The following is a 12689-nucleotide window of genomic DNA, read 5'->3' as shown; positions in this document are numbered from 1 at the left end:
CCCCTCTCCAACGTCGTGCTTATCGTCTAAAAATGACGAGTCTGGCAGAACCCACTTTGTTGATATGCAAGTGTGTGTGTGTGTGTGTGTGTGTGTGTGTGTGTGTGTGTGTGTGTGTGTGTGTGTGTGTGTGTGTGTGTGTGTGTGTGTGTGTGTGTGTGTGTGAGAGAGAGAGAAAGAGAGCGAGAGAGAGAGAGAGGAAATGGCAGAATTATGGATGGAGTTGGCTGCCTGTTTAATCCCTTGCATTTCAGATTAGAGGAAAAGAGCTGTGTTGACGGGCAGTGGAGTATATGGGCTCGAAGCGGGATAAATAGAGGAGGAATATTTTTTATTAGTTTGCCCCCTTTTTACAGCAGGTTAGATAAAACTGGAAAGAGAGGGATAACCTCAAGAAAGTAATTGGAAATGTAGGAAAAGATTAAAAAAATAAAAATAAAATTTAAAAAAATAAAATAAAATCAAAGGAAATTACAAATGATTGGAAAAAAATAAAAAATAAATCTCTTCAAACTCTGAAGCATAAGGCCATCCCAAAAATCATTCAAATTGAACTCTTATTTAAATAAAAGAAAACTCAGATTTTATTTTAAATGAATCTACCTGTTTAATTGAATATTAGCTAAATACTATGCCAGGTCCTCATGGTCCGAGTGTCAGGTCTGTAATTCTGGTGGAGAATAATCATTTTAAAAGCATACAATTTTTTTTCTTTCTTCCAATTGTTTTAAATAGTTATTCATAATTATTTAAACCTATGAACCCAAAGCTATTTTCAGGACAATTTGAGTACCTTCACTTTTAAACTCATATCTTGGTCATCATACGAGCCAACCATTCATGTTATATATTTTGTTTTATTCAGGATAGTCTAAGCTATCCAAATCTTTCATCATTTCATTTGATAATACTCAGAGAGAGAGTTGTATCGTGGAGATTGTGTAGAATCTGGCCGATGTCTGAACCATGTTTTTTGGACACACGATGACTTGGCAAAAAATGTGTCGTTTTAAAATTGCGTGTTTATTCGGCGTAATTCGATCACAAGTAGCGGAGCTTCATGCAAAGCGTATGATGATTAAATCTGATGAACACTCGCTGCGCAAATCAACTGAGAAGAAAGGGGGTGGAAATATGGATGCAGTTTGTGTCGACAGGTTTAATTCCCACTGATGTCAGCGTGAAGCGTAAACTGTAAAATACTCTGCATATTAATATTAATATTACATATTAAGTGCTGGCCCCCATAAATCCAGTAAACTTCTTATTCAGAAAATATGGATTCCTTTTACTTCAGATTAAGCTTTAACCTTTGGTTTTACGTTGTGACAGAGTTTATTGTGATTATTGCATCTTTCAAGTAGAAGATTATCTATTTTTTTTTTTTTTTATTGTAAAAGGAGATAATCCTGGACATAACTGGTGCGGCCTGCGTTGCTCCGTCTTTTTATAACAGTGTTGGGGGTAGTGGGAGGGTCGGTTTGTACATTTCTGCTCACCACATTGATGTTAATACAAACTATATTTCCAAAAATGTTCTGTTCTAGTTGACAACTTAATTACTTATTAGGTGAAGATCAGATGGATATTATAACAAATGTGTTGCTGCCATTTAAATTCAGAATGAGCATATATATTATATATATTTTCAGTTTCAACATTTGATGAGTTGTCTTTTACCATTTTCAATTGACTGTTTAAAGTTGATCTGTTTCTTATGCATCTCATTTCTTATCTACATTTGTAAATGTTCCTTGTTTTATGTGAAAAACTGCATGTAATTATCTTGCTGTAAATCACTTTGAGCTGCATTTCTTGGATGAAAGGTGCCATACAAATAAAGTTTATTATTATCATAATATAACATGGGTCTACATGATTTGAAAATCATCACATTCTCTTTTTATTTGCATTACTTCGTACTAACTTTTTTTTTTTTTTGGTAGTAGGGATGTCAAAACAAGGCAGATCCTCACTTGCCAGAAGATTTGTTAACCTGCGACGGCGGCTTTAGTAAATCACTTCCTCTTATGACGTTTAAACCAAACCGGAACACAACAGAGGTCTGTTTGTACGCTCATAAAAATATACTAGGCTGCCGAAGACTGACATTTACAACTTTTCACGTGATAAAATTGAATTAATTACTAAGGATTTGAAACTTTAAACTTCAAATCTACTCAGTGGTATCTATTCTTTTATCATGTCGGGTTACTTTGATCTCATTGGGATTACCTGATTAAATAAAGATTATACAAGTAAAGGTCTGTATAAAACCACCAGATGGCATCAAGGAAAGGGCATTTCTAACCTCGTGACTTTATCACGAAACAAATATAGAGTTGTTTATTATTATTTTCTCATTTTGTAAGAGCCTTGTATTTTTTTTATTTTGATGGATTTTCCCGGAATTTCTTGTATGGCAATGAAATAAAATAAAAAAATACTACATAATCTGATCAGCTCGGGGTGTTAAAACGTACCCATCCATACATTATAACATTTATAATCCATTTGTGTCTGTGTGTGTTCATTTATGTATACACACATCCAATATACAATACACTATATATAATACACTCATGTGTGTATTGTTGCCTGCTGTGTACTCATCATGCAGTGCTGTATGTGTGCCAGAGATTAGCGCAGTATGAATTAAGCCAATGCTGAGCGCCTGCAGCCCTGCTAATCCTCCATGGTCAGTTTAGGAGAACTAACAATTTTTTTTATTTTTTTTGTGTCCCTCTACATTTCTCAATATCCGTCTGTTAGACTGCTGACTTCCCTCCATCTGTTTCCTGAGTTCATCCAAATATATGTATCTGCAAAAATTACTGTTGCCCAACTTTTAAATGCAAGTCATCTCTGCAGGCCTTCCTCTTCTGGCTGTGTAAAAACCGCAGTTACACAGTTCAAATACCAAAGTACATTTACTCAATATTGTACTTGTGTACATTTTTAGGGTACTTGTATTTTACTTGAGTTTTTCCCATTTGATTTATAAAATATCCAACATCTAACCCATAAAAGTAAATAAATCAAAAGGTTAGAGGGAACGTTGCATTTTCTTCGTTTCTCTCCCAGTCATCATCTGACGACCCCTCAGCAGGTGTCACTGTATATTATATGTATATGTATATGTATATATATATATATAAAGTAGTTCAAACGAGCTCCAGTAGCACAACAGTAAAATGCTGCTGACACACTGATGCGTCAGTATTAATAATTTAATGATGTCATATATAACAATATATCAGTCAGAGGGACCAACTAGGACTTTTACTTTAATACCTCAACTCAATTTTGTGCTTTTACTTCAGTAAGATTTTTCATGCAGGACTTTTACTTGTATTGGAGTACTTTTATGTTGCTGTATTTATATTTATGCTTAAGTAAAGCCTCTGAATGCTGCTTTAACCACTGCAGTACTTACTATAAACTAAGACAGATCTGCATACAGGTTTTCTAATTTGTGTGGTCCTTTTTGCAGGAATTACAGGATTCATTCTTGTCACTATATCGCCAGCAGAAGGCAGCAAAGCTCAGCTCCTTGATGATGAAAACATGAACTTGGGCTTAGCGATAACACTCATGCACTACCACCAGATGTCAGCCTCGGGCCTTCCTATCCACGACACCGGTCCATCGTTTCAGTAAAAGAATACATTTGAAACATTTCTGTATTTTTAGACGTCACATGAAGCCAAAGCTGAGAGCAGAGATGCAGCAGGACGTGATAATGAGTATGGAGATGGTATTTGGGAAAATGGGAGTTCAAACATAGTGGCGCAAACACTGAAGTCCCTACCAGCTCCACAGACATGATTCTCCTCCAGACCCTACAGTCAGACCTTTCTATGAACTTTGGGGGAAATGTAAAAAAAACAAACACCATATGTACAGAACCTATTGAGTAGCGATGACAAGAGAATAACGACATGACTTGCAGCAAAGGGTTTAAAATCCACAACGTCTCGGTTATATAAGACCCCAGTCTTGTAATGGGGCTTTTCCCAGCATTACGTTTTCTTATATATTCCACAGACATGAACAGAATCCTTGGGATTAACTGGAACAGCGGCTTCAGGTGGTATTAAGTGGAGATTGTTGTACGAATGCAGAGTTAAATGCATGCATAAGAAAGTAAACACATGCAGCCGCAGAGAAGAGAAGTAGCTCTCGTATTAAATCGGGCACGGCCACCCTGCTTGAAAAACCAACAGCTCGGTGTGAACACACAAAGCTTTTCGGGCCCCCCAAAAAAACAGAAAAGCCGAACAGAGCAGCTGGGTGAGAATTCATGCGCCGTCCCTCGACAACAACAAGCACACCAGATGCCTAAAAGACCAGGATGGAAGATAGGCCAACAGAAAATCCAGCGATGGGGGAGTAAACAGCATGATGGACACACTCCAAGAGTCAGGATTTTGCATGCTATGCTAACAGCTTCTGCTTTAGGGTCAGGTCAAACATTTTGGCTGAGAAGAGGCGTGTCTGCGTGCTTACACAGGCATGTTGACACACACACACACACACACACACACACACACAAATTTAGCACTACGGCAGTATAAAAGTTCATGCGAGGCAAACGGGATGATTTAAATATGAAACTACGCAGACGCTTTTAAAAATAAATAAATAAAATAATTGGAGGACAGGTTTTTTTCATCACCGTCATCATATTGTAACTACACACCAGTTGCAGCCTGAATAGTATCAGTTTCATTAAACCGTTTCAATCTGCATATCATACGAGGTTGGTAACCATAGTCCCAGTGCATTAAAGACAGGTTATAACACTCTTATGTGTAGTATACTGAACCCGTTTGATAGAGAGCTTTAATAGGCGTAAGGAGAGCGCATCCCTTCATTCAGTCTTAGGAAAAATGTACACCATCCATACACATCACACAATGCCCTTTGATCCTAAACGTGAGATAATCTAGATAATCTACAAGACGATGAACTGAGTGCCGGCTCGAGTTGAGATGAAATTCAGATGAACCCGATTAAGTAAATATAGGTTTGAGCTGTAATGCAAACATGGCCTTACTGCAAACGCATCACAGAAACATGGTGTAGAATTTAGTGCCATTTAGTGGTGAGGTTGCAGATCGCAACCAACTGAATATCTCCCTTCCCTTGGAGGTGTGTAAGAAGTCTCGGCAGACAGCCTTGGCAGGGGCATCTCAAGTATTTGCTAATGCGTCAACAATGTCAGCTTTTTTTTTTTTCTTCTCCATTTGGGAAAAATAAATGCGGCTTAAAGTTCTGCTGCTTTGATAAAGGGAACGTAACAGAATATGTTTTCAAAGTCAATCCATCAATTGCCAGAATGCAGCCGATTCGGATGGAAAGTCCGAGTTGTTCAATTTACACGTTTTCAATTTGAGATCATCTCGTATCTTTTCAGAAATGATGTGTAGAGTAAATAATGAGAGTGAAGTAGAAGACCAGGAGCTGAGATAGGATAGAAAAAAAAAAAAAAAAAAGTAACAAAAAAGATGAAAACCAAAGCCAGCGCCACTCAATTCAATCATTATTACACCTGGACTCGGATCAAAATCCCAAATTAACTGTGTCGAGGTCAGAAAAAAAACGAGTGCTGGCACATTGGGGAGGGATTTCCATTCGACTTGACGTCACTTTACAGAATGCAACCGCACACGGCCGTCTGGACTGTCCCACATTCTCTGCTCTCATTCTCGCCCACTTACCCACAATGCCTTTTGCACCTGTCCAAATTTTGTTTATGCATTTTCATGTGACCTAAAAGTTAGATTCGAGTTTCCTCCGAGGTCGTCGAGGTTCTATGGATTAGAAGTTGTCTTAAAAAAAAAAGAAAAGATAAGAAAAAGGGGACAATATACACAACACAATATACGAATATGAAATAATTTTAATGCATATTAAAAATGTGCAATCGGGCACTGAGAATGCTATGTAACGCTCTAAAGAGTAGTTTTCTACAGGGTTTGATTGCCACACAATAAATTGGATCATGAGATTTTCCCACATTCAGCTGTAAAAAATATCATTGGACTGGATTTCTTTTTTAAGCCAGCAACAAGATTATAGCATACTAATGACCAAAAAAAAATAAAAAATGTGTGAACCAGTGCAGAAAAAAGGTGCAGTCGTAGTTGCACAATAAGAAAACTGATTTTCTATTAAGTTTACAGTAAAAAATGATTTCTCAAATCACTGACATGACTCCCTTTCAATTCACAATTTCAGCTGTGGTACTTTTATAGTGGAGGAAGTATTTAGACCCTATACATGAGTAAAAAAAAAATTAAAAAAAAAAATTCACAATGGGAAAATATATAATTTAAAATCTTGAAGGTGCAATGAAACAACTCACTGTGAAGAACGGCCCCTAAAATGTAAGCAGCATTTCAAAGGGGAAGGTAGAGCCATATCTCTCTCTTCTGAATGTAAAGCAAGTTGCTAATTAACCTAAATAAAGTCTATCATACAAATACAGCTCTTACTATTATCGTCATTTTATTGGCCGCTGCTCTGGAGCCAGAAATCACCGTATTCAGACAAACTAGGGAGGATCTTACTCGACTGATTGGGAACCCGAGGACACTTTGCCCCTAGGGGAACCGGACTGCACCCCAGGCCTGTCAATCAAAAAGACATCCCCCACCAACCCCCCCACACACAACCCCAGTTTCTCATTCAGTCCATCTGTTTCCCAGCGTATGGATGACAAATCAGAACGATGAGAGCTGGAGGATAAAAAAAAGAAAAAGAAAACGGAGGAAAAGAAAATAATACATCAAAACACAACCTCTTTTTCTTTTCAGTGGACCTTTAATGAATGTCTTGTGATTGTAGGCAAATGAAAAACCCATGAACCCCGACCTCACCGCTGGCTAAGCCCCGTCGCAATTACTATTGCTATTGCTATTTCTGTCATGTTTTCTATTGTAAGGCACATATTGATAACGATGTTCTTCAATGAAGCCAAAGCAGAATTCCACGTTTGGCTGCTTAGTCTCGTTTGTATGATCGAAAACATTTTCACTTAATACCTCAGACGAGACGAAGTATCTGAGACTGGGCAACGCAGAGAAACAATGAAAGAGGGATTCAGTTTCTCTACGGTAAACCCAAGAAATAATATGACAAGCTGTTTGGCCTCTGAAGTGTCCATTGATGTACTGGGAGAGAAATTCTGACTCACTGGATGTACAATGTCAGCGTAAACCCATTTTAGGTGACACCATTAACCGTTTCTGCTACCTGTGTATTACCGTTTTTTTTTTTTTTTAAATCACTGTTGCAATAGAAAACAACAACAACAACAACAACATCCTTTAAGCAGCAACATATGCGCTAAAAAAGGCAAGGAGTGACGAAGAGCATGCAATGAGGCAGGTCTACTTGGGTCTCTTTTGGTCTTTTGCAGCTATTTAAAACCATTGTAATGCCAGGACCTCCTCCCCAGGAGCAAATGTTCCACAAAAATATCAGACGACTGGTTTACAGAAACACAAACAATCCTGAGTGTTTTTTTTCCCCCCTTTGCTCCGGTAAACAACACAAACCAGAACAGAAACCCGAATGAAGCCACAGGTGATGATTACAGACACAAAGTTTGTCAAAGCGTTCCTGTTGTGATGCTCTGAGCTCCACCGCTAAAAATCCAGACCAAGCCAGTGAGAAAACAAAACCTAGTTAATACACTTAAAAATCAGCCACAAGCACACAAAAACAACAACAACAACAACAAAACGATCCCTACAAGATATTAAAGCGTCCGTCAGGCTTCTGCACACAGAGTTGAACTACAAAGCTTCCACCTGAAGAAACCACATTTTATACACCTTTTGAAATCGGCACGAGAGCGACAACTGATTCATACAAGACTGAAAAACTGCACATTAAGTTGTCACTTATCGCGACGTTATCGACTCTGCCAACAAACTACAGCCACAGAGCGGACTTGTGTTCCCCGTGTGCGTTTCACACCGTCACAGATTTGCATTTCGAGCGCACTCAGACGCAACGAACGCTGTGAGCAATCTGCTAATTTGATCTTCACACTCTCCACATGCTCTTCAATTGAAATGAAAAAATAATCCTCTTCGTGTTATGATGTAATTTTCCCCTACTTGTAGCATTATAAAACATGAATGACAAAGTGATAGTAAGTTACTTGCAACAGTTTCATTTTCAGCTGTGATGAAACAATAAGAAAAAAAGAAGAAGAAGAGGGTAGAGAATTAGGAGGCACCCGCAGGTGCTTCAGTGGAAAACCTGAGGGGCTTCTGCAAATTTACGCAGGCATGAGCTTGAGGCCGCAGACTTTCCCTGTTTCGTCAGATTCTCCTCTGTTTTGGTCATTTAGAGGACTTGTTATCTCCTTTAATGAGATAAATGAGCTCTAATGAACTGCCCAGCTGCGACTTGACAAACTGTGTAGCAGGCGACACCATCAGCTGGCTTCAGCTGATCAGAGACAGGACAGTTCACACGGCTGCAACTTTTCCCCGCAACGTTCGAAGACATCTCCGTCTCTTTAGTCCGAACTACGATTTACAGACATCTTCTGCTACGGTTGTTCAACAGTTCAGAGTCCTACCTGTCCGAAGACGGAGTCAACGATGGGGCACAGCTTCCTCCGGTCTCCCTCCTGCAGCCAGATGTCCTCGGGGTCTTCCACGGGGGAGGACAGACTCAAGGTCTTGGCCTTGGTCTTCGACGGCCTCTTCAGACTCGCCGAACTCCATCGCCTTAACGACTCGATCCTCTTCTTGATGGAACCCTGGAGAATATAGCACGAAACAAAGAGGTCAAAAACGGGAAGGGGAGTTAGTTTGTCATTCAACAGAGATTATGAATTAATCATTGCGCTGAAATGAATGCAAGTCGCGGCGCTCTTCAAAAATAAATGCAATCAAATACCTTGACAGAAAGTAAGCGGAAAAAGGTTGAGACAAAGAAGAGGCAGCAACGACAGCAAGATAGAGAGCACACACATCTATTGTAGGTGATATAGCATTGACAATTAGCATTTAAAAAATAAATTAAAAAAAATCTAATAATGTACCAGCAAATAATAGTAAGCTAAAAACTAATAATACGACTGAAGGAAATAGTCAGTTTACTTTCTCACTAACTGCTCTGACATTTATGTTGTTTTTAAAAGAAATAAAAAAATGAAACAATCACTCTGTTAAAAAGTTGTGGATAAATAATTCAAGCAGTGCCTGCCGGCCGGACCCCAGAGGCCAAACCTTGTTGCCACCACAGTGAACCATGTGGAGTTTGTAAGAGCCGTCAGTGGCAGGATTACAGTCACATCTCTTCTCTTTTTTTTTGGCATCTGCATCCACTGACCTTCTTTATTAACTTCCCCTCTGGCACCTCCACGGACGAAACGCTTTTCACGTCACTCATCTTCGCGGTCCGGCTCGCATCCACGAGGATGTCCTGTGTCTCTCTGTGTCACGCTGGCGCCCAACCCTCCTCTTTAACCGTCTCTGGAGCATCGACACCGGGTGATAATCTGAGGCGTATCTCCTGCTGATGTTGCTCCTCCTTCTCTCATCCCTCCATCCTTCATCCCACATCCTGTATCCGAATCCCTCACTTGCTTTTTCATCCGTGTGCCTGGAAAATATCACCATCACACACACGTGCTAATTGATCTGGGCCAATATATTTTGGAACATTATTTTTAGCAGCAGTCTTTTTGTTTTTGTTTTATATATATATATCTTTTGATGTTGCTGCATCAAGTTTATGAATGTGTACAGTCATGTGTAACTAGTTTTGAAATGACATCAAAAAGTTATATATTTTGGAGAAGTGTGTCAGTTGTGATCACACATCTCGTCTTTTTTTGTTTGTTTCCTTGTTGTTGTTTTTTTAGCCTGACACCATTTCCTGTTCATGTATGTGGCATCTCAAATAATCCCGCATTTATTTCCTGTCTCGCGCTCTGATCTCGTCCGTTCGGATGCTGATGTAGGCTTGTCCTCAATCCTCTGCATTTCATAGAGCTTCCCATTGTTTATTACTTTCCCCATATAGGAATGTGCTTTGCATGCATGTCACGAACCACAACACACTTCCTATCAGTGCGGTCTGGTGGTCAGCACTGTCTGATTCTCTCGGGCTTTGGGCCACAAATGCGATTCTGAGATGTAGATGTAGATGTTGAAGAGAATTGGCAGGACTGCTTTTAAGACGGGCAGGTCTGGAACAGTTAAACCACACCAGTAATTGAATGAGATTAAGTGGATGTTCCCACAATAGACGCCAAAAAAAAACAAAAAAAGACAAAGAGAGGCGGGTTGATCCCAACAGAGCAAGACCTGACACGTAGGCATGAAACATGCAGATTAAAATAGGAAGATGTGTTTTAGGCGTGTCTGCAGTCAAAAGTTTTAAAAAATAAACAAACAAAATAATTAGCGATAACACTGCTCACTTACATTACTGACACTGCAACCTAAATATGTATTTTTAAAGACTGAAATAGAGCTTTGACATTAAATTTTGACATAAAAACCACAGCATAAAATAACAAAATTATTGAAAGCTAATTTGCATGTAGCAGCAGGAGTTTCAGGGTTTTGGTAGAGACCTTTTTTCACTGCAGATATTTTTGAAATGCTCAGTGTGAACTAATGATGGCTCAGTTTCCATCAACTGTCCCGGTGAGCAACGACAGCGATCCAACATGCACGAACGCAAACCTGTGCTTGTCTGCCATGAAAAAGGTCTATTGTGCACCGTCATGCTGCCTTGGCTTAATGGGTCACTTGAATGGAACAAAGCCGGCCATCTGTAATGTAATCTTTCTTTGAACATCTGTGCTCTTCCTGCTGTGACAAGTCAAAATGTCTGAACATCATGGTTTTAGAACAATGGATAGAAAACAAAGACAAAACAAACCTAAAAAAAAAAAAAAAAAAAAAAAAGTTGTCAGGTTGATCAATGAAAGGAAAATTCGTCTGTTATTATAACTTGGATTTGATGTGCCCAGAGTCTTTTATTTCCATGTTAATCTGAGTATTAGGGTGTAAAGAAAGAGACATTAAAAAAAAAATGGAGAGAGAAACAGAAATCCAGCTGCAGACGAAGTGTTGAAACGATACTGACAGAAATCATTCATCACGTTACTTGTGACCAAATAACGATCAATAAATATCGATATTGCAATGATACTGTAGAGATCCATTGGTATCATTGATTTTCCAAAAATATTTAGACAACACAAGGAGATTGCTTGATAAATAATCATTAATAAAAAATGGATATAATGACAAATGGGTAAAGACAAATAACACAAAATTGTGGGAAGTTCAGAAAATTGCATCCCTTTATTGTAATGCAGACCTTAAAACCGGGAAAAGACCAAACCTATGCCTTATCACAATATCCAGATGTCCAAATACGACATCTGGTCTTACGTCATAGTATCCACAAGATATCAATATATGAAGTGGTTATGATGCAAATGTGCGTTTTGGTTCGGCAGCAACAAGTGTCCAAACTTTCAAGCAGCAGGTTCAGCAGCAGAATCAGGTTTATTACATTTAGGGCAAATAATTTCAGGGGTATCATAATAATTGCAATCATAAAGTCAATTTCAGTAAAGTTTTGTTAGATTTTTTTCTTAAATTAGTGAAAAGTTCCTCACATCTTTTGTGATGTTCACCACCCTTTAATAAAGTCAGAGGAAGGAAGAGCTGTGAGCAACGAAGACAAAACCTCCCCGGGCGAATCTACGTGTTTGAACAAACCCGGATTAGTCGGGAGGAGACGCCGTTATTACATATTATCTGTTCGATCTAATAATGTAACAGGGAGCTTATTATTTGGTGTGACATTTGTGATGACAACGTGAGAGCTGGTTTCTCGTTGGTTTTTCTAAATCCCCTGTACAGTGAAAAATTGAGGTCATCTCAGACTCAGCTTGTCATTGTTCTGACAAAAAAAAAAAAATCTTCAGGGGGTGGGGTGGTGGTGTAACACTCAAAACTGATATAACAAAGACCTGTATAAATAAAATATGCTGGAAAATGTAATATTGGTTGTGCACGCGTTTTTACATCTTACGCATTATGGCCCTCAAAAAATAAGACACACACACACACACACACACACACACACACACACACACACACACGCGCGCGCTCTTAAAAAGCCAGATTTACACAATTGATGATAAAACACTTGTAAAGCAGGCGATTATATTCACACACAAAATATACACAAAGATCACACAACAGCCGCTCTGAAAGTCACATCTGTGAAATATATTGACGATAAGAGCATTAAGTATTCACAGGCAAAGCAAAGTCACCAAACTAACGGTTAATTAAAAAAAATGAACGTGCATTTAGGCCCATTGTGTTAAAGATATTACTCTCTTATTTTTCTAATCTGTTTAGTTTAATTTATTGCATTTTTTTAATTTTTTTATGCATTTAAACCCCTCAGGGAACCACCGTGGTCCAATTTCTGTCTGGAAACCTCAAGAACAATTAACATTGGATCATTTATATCAAGGATTAGAGGGATTTATGTCTCAACAGGATTTGGAAAAACTTGTCCATGCATTTATCTTCAGCAGACTCAACAACTGTAACGCTGTTACAGGTTATAAAAGTAATCTGGCAAAGAATCCACTTTCAAATCCTGATAGGTTTAAGGTT

The sequence above is a fragment of the Brachyistius frenatus genome, unplaced genomic scaffold (assembly GCF_029030835.1).
Source record: "Brachyistius frenatus isolate BFR_SWC_R1_liver_20210118 unplaced genomic scaffold, ASM2903083v1 Contig_497, whole genome shotgun sequence".
NCBI classification, from domain to species: Eukaryota; Metazoa; Chordata; class Actinopteri; family Embiotocidae; genus Brachyistius; species Brachyistius frenatus.
Note: the sequence above shows the minus strand (reverse complement) of the source record.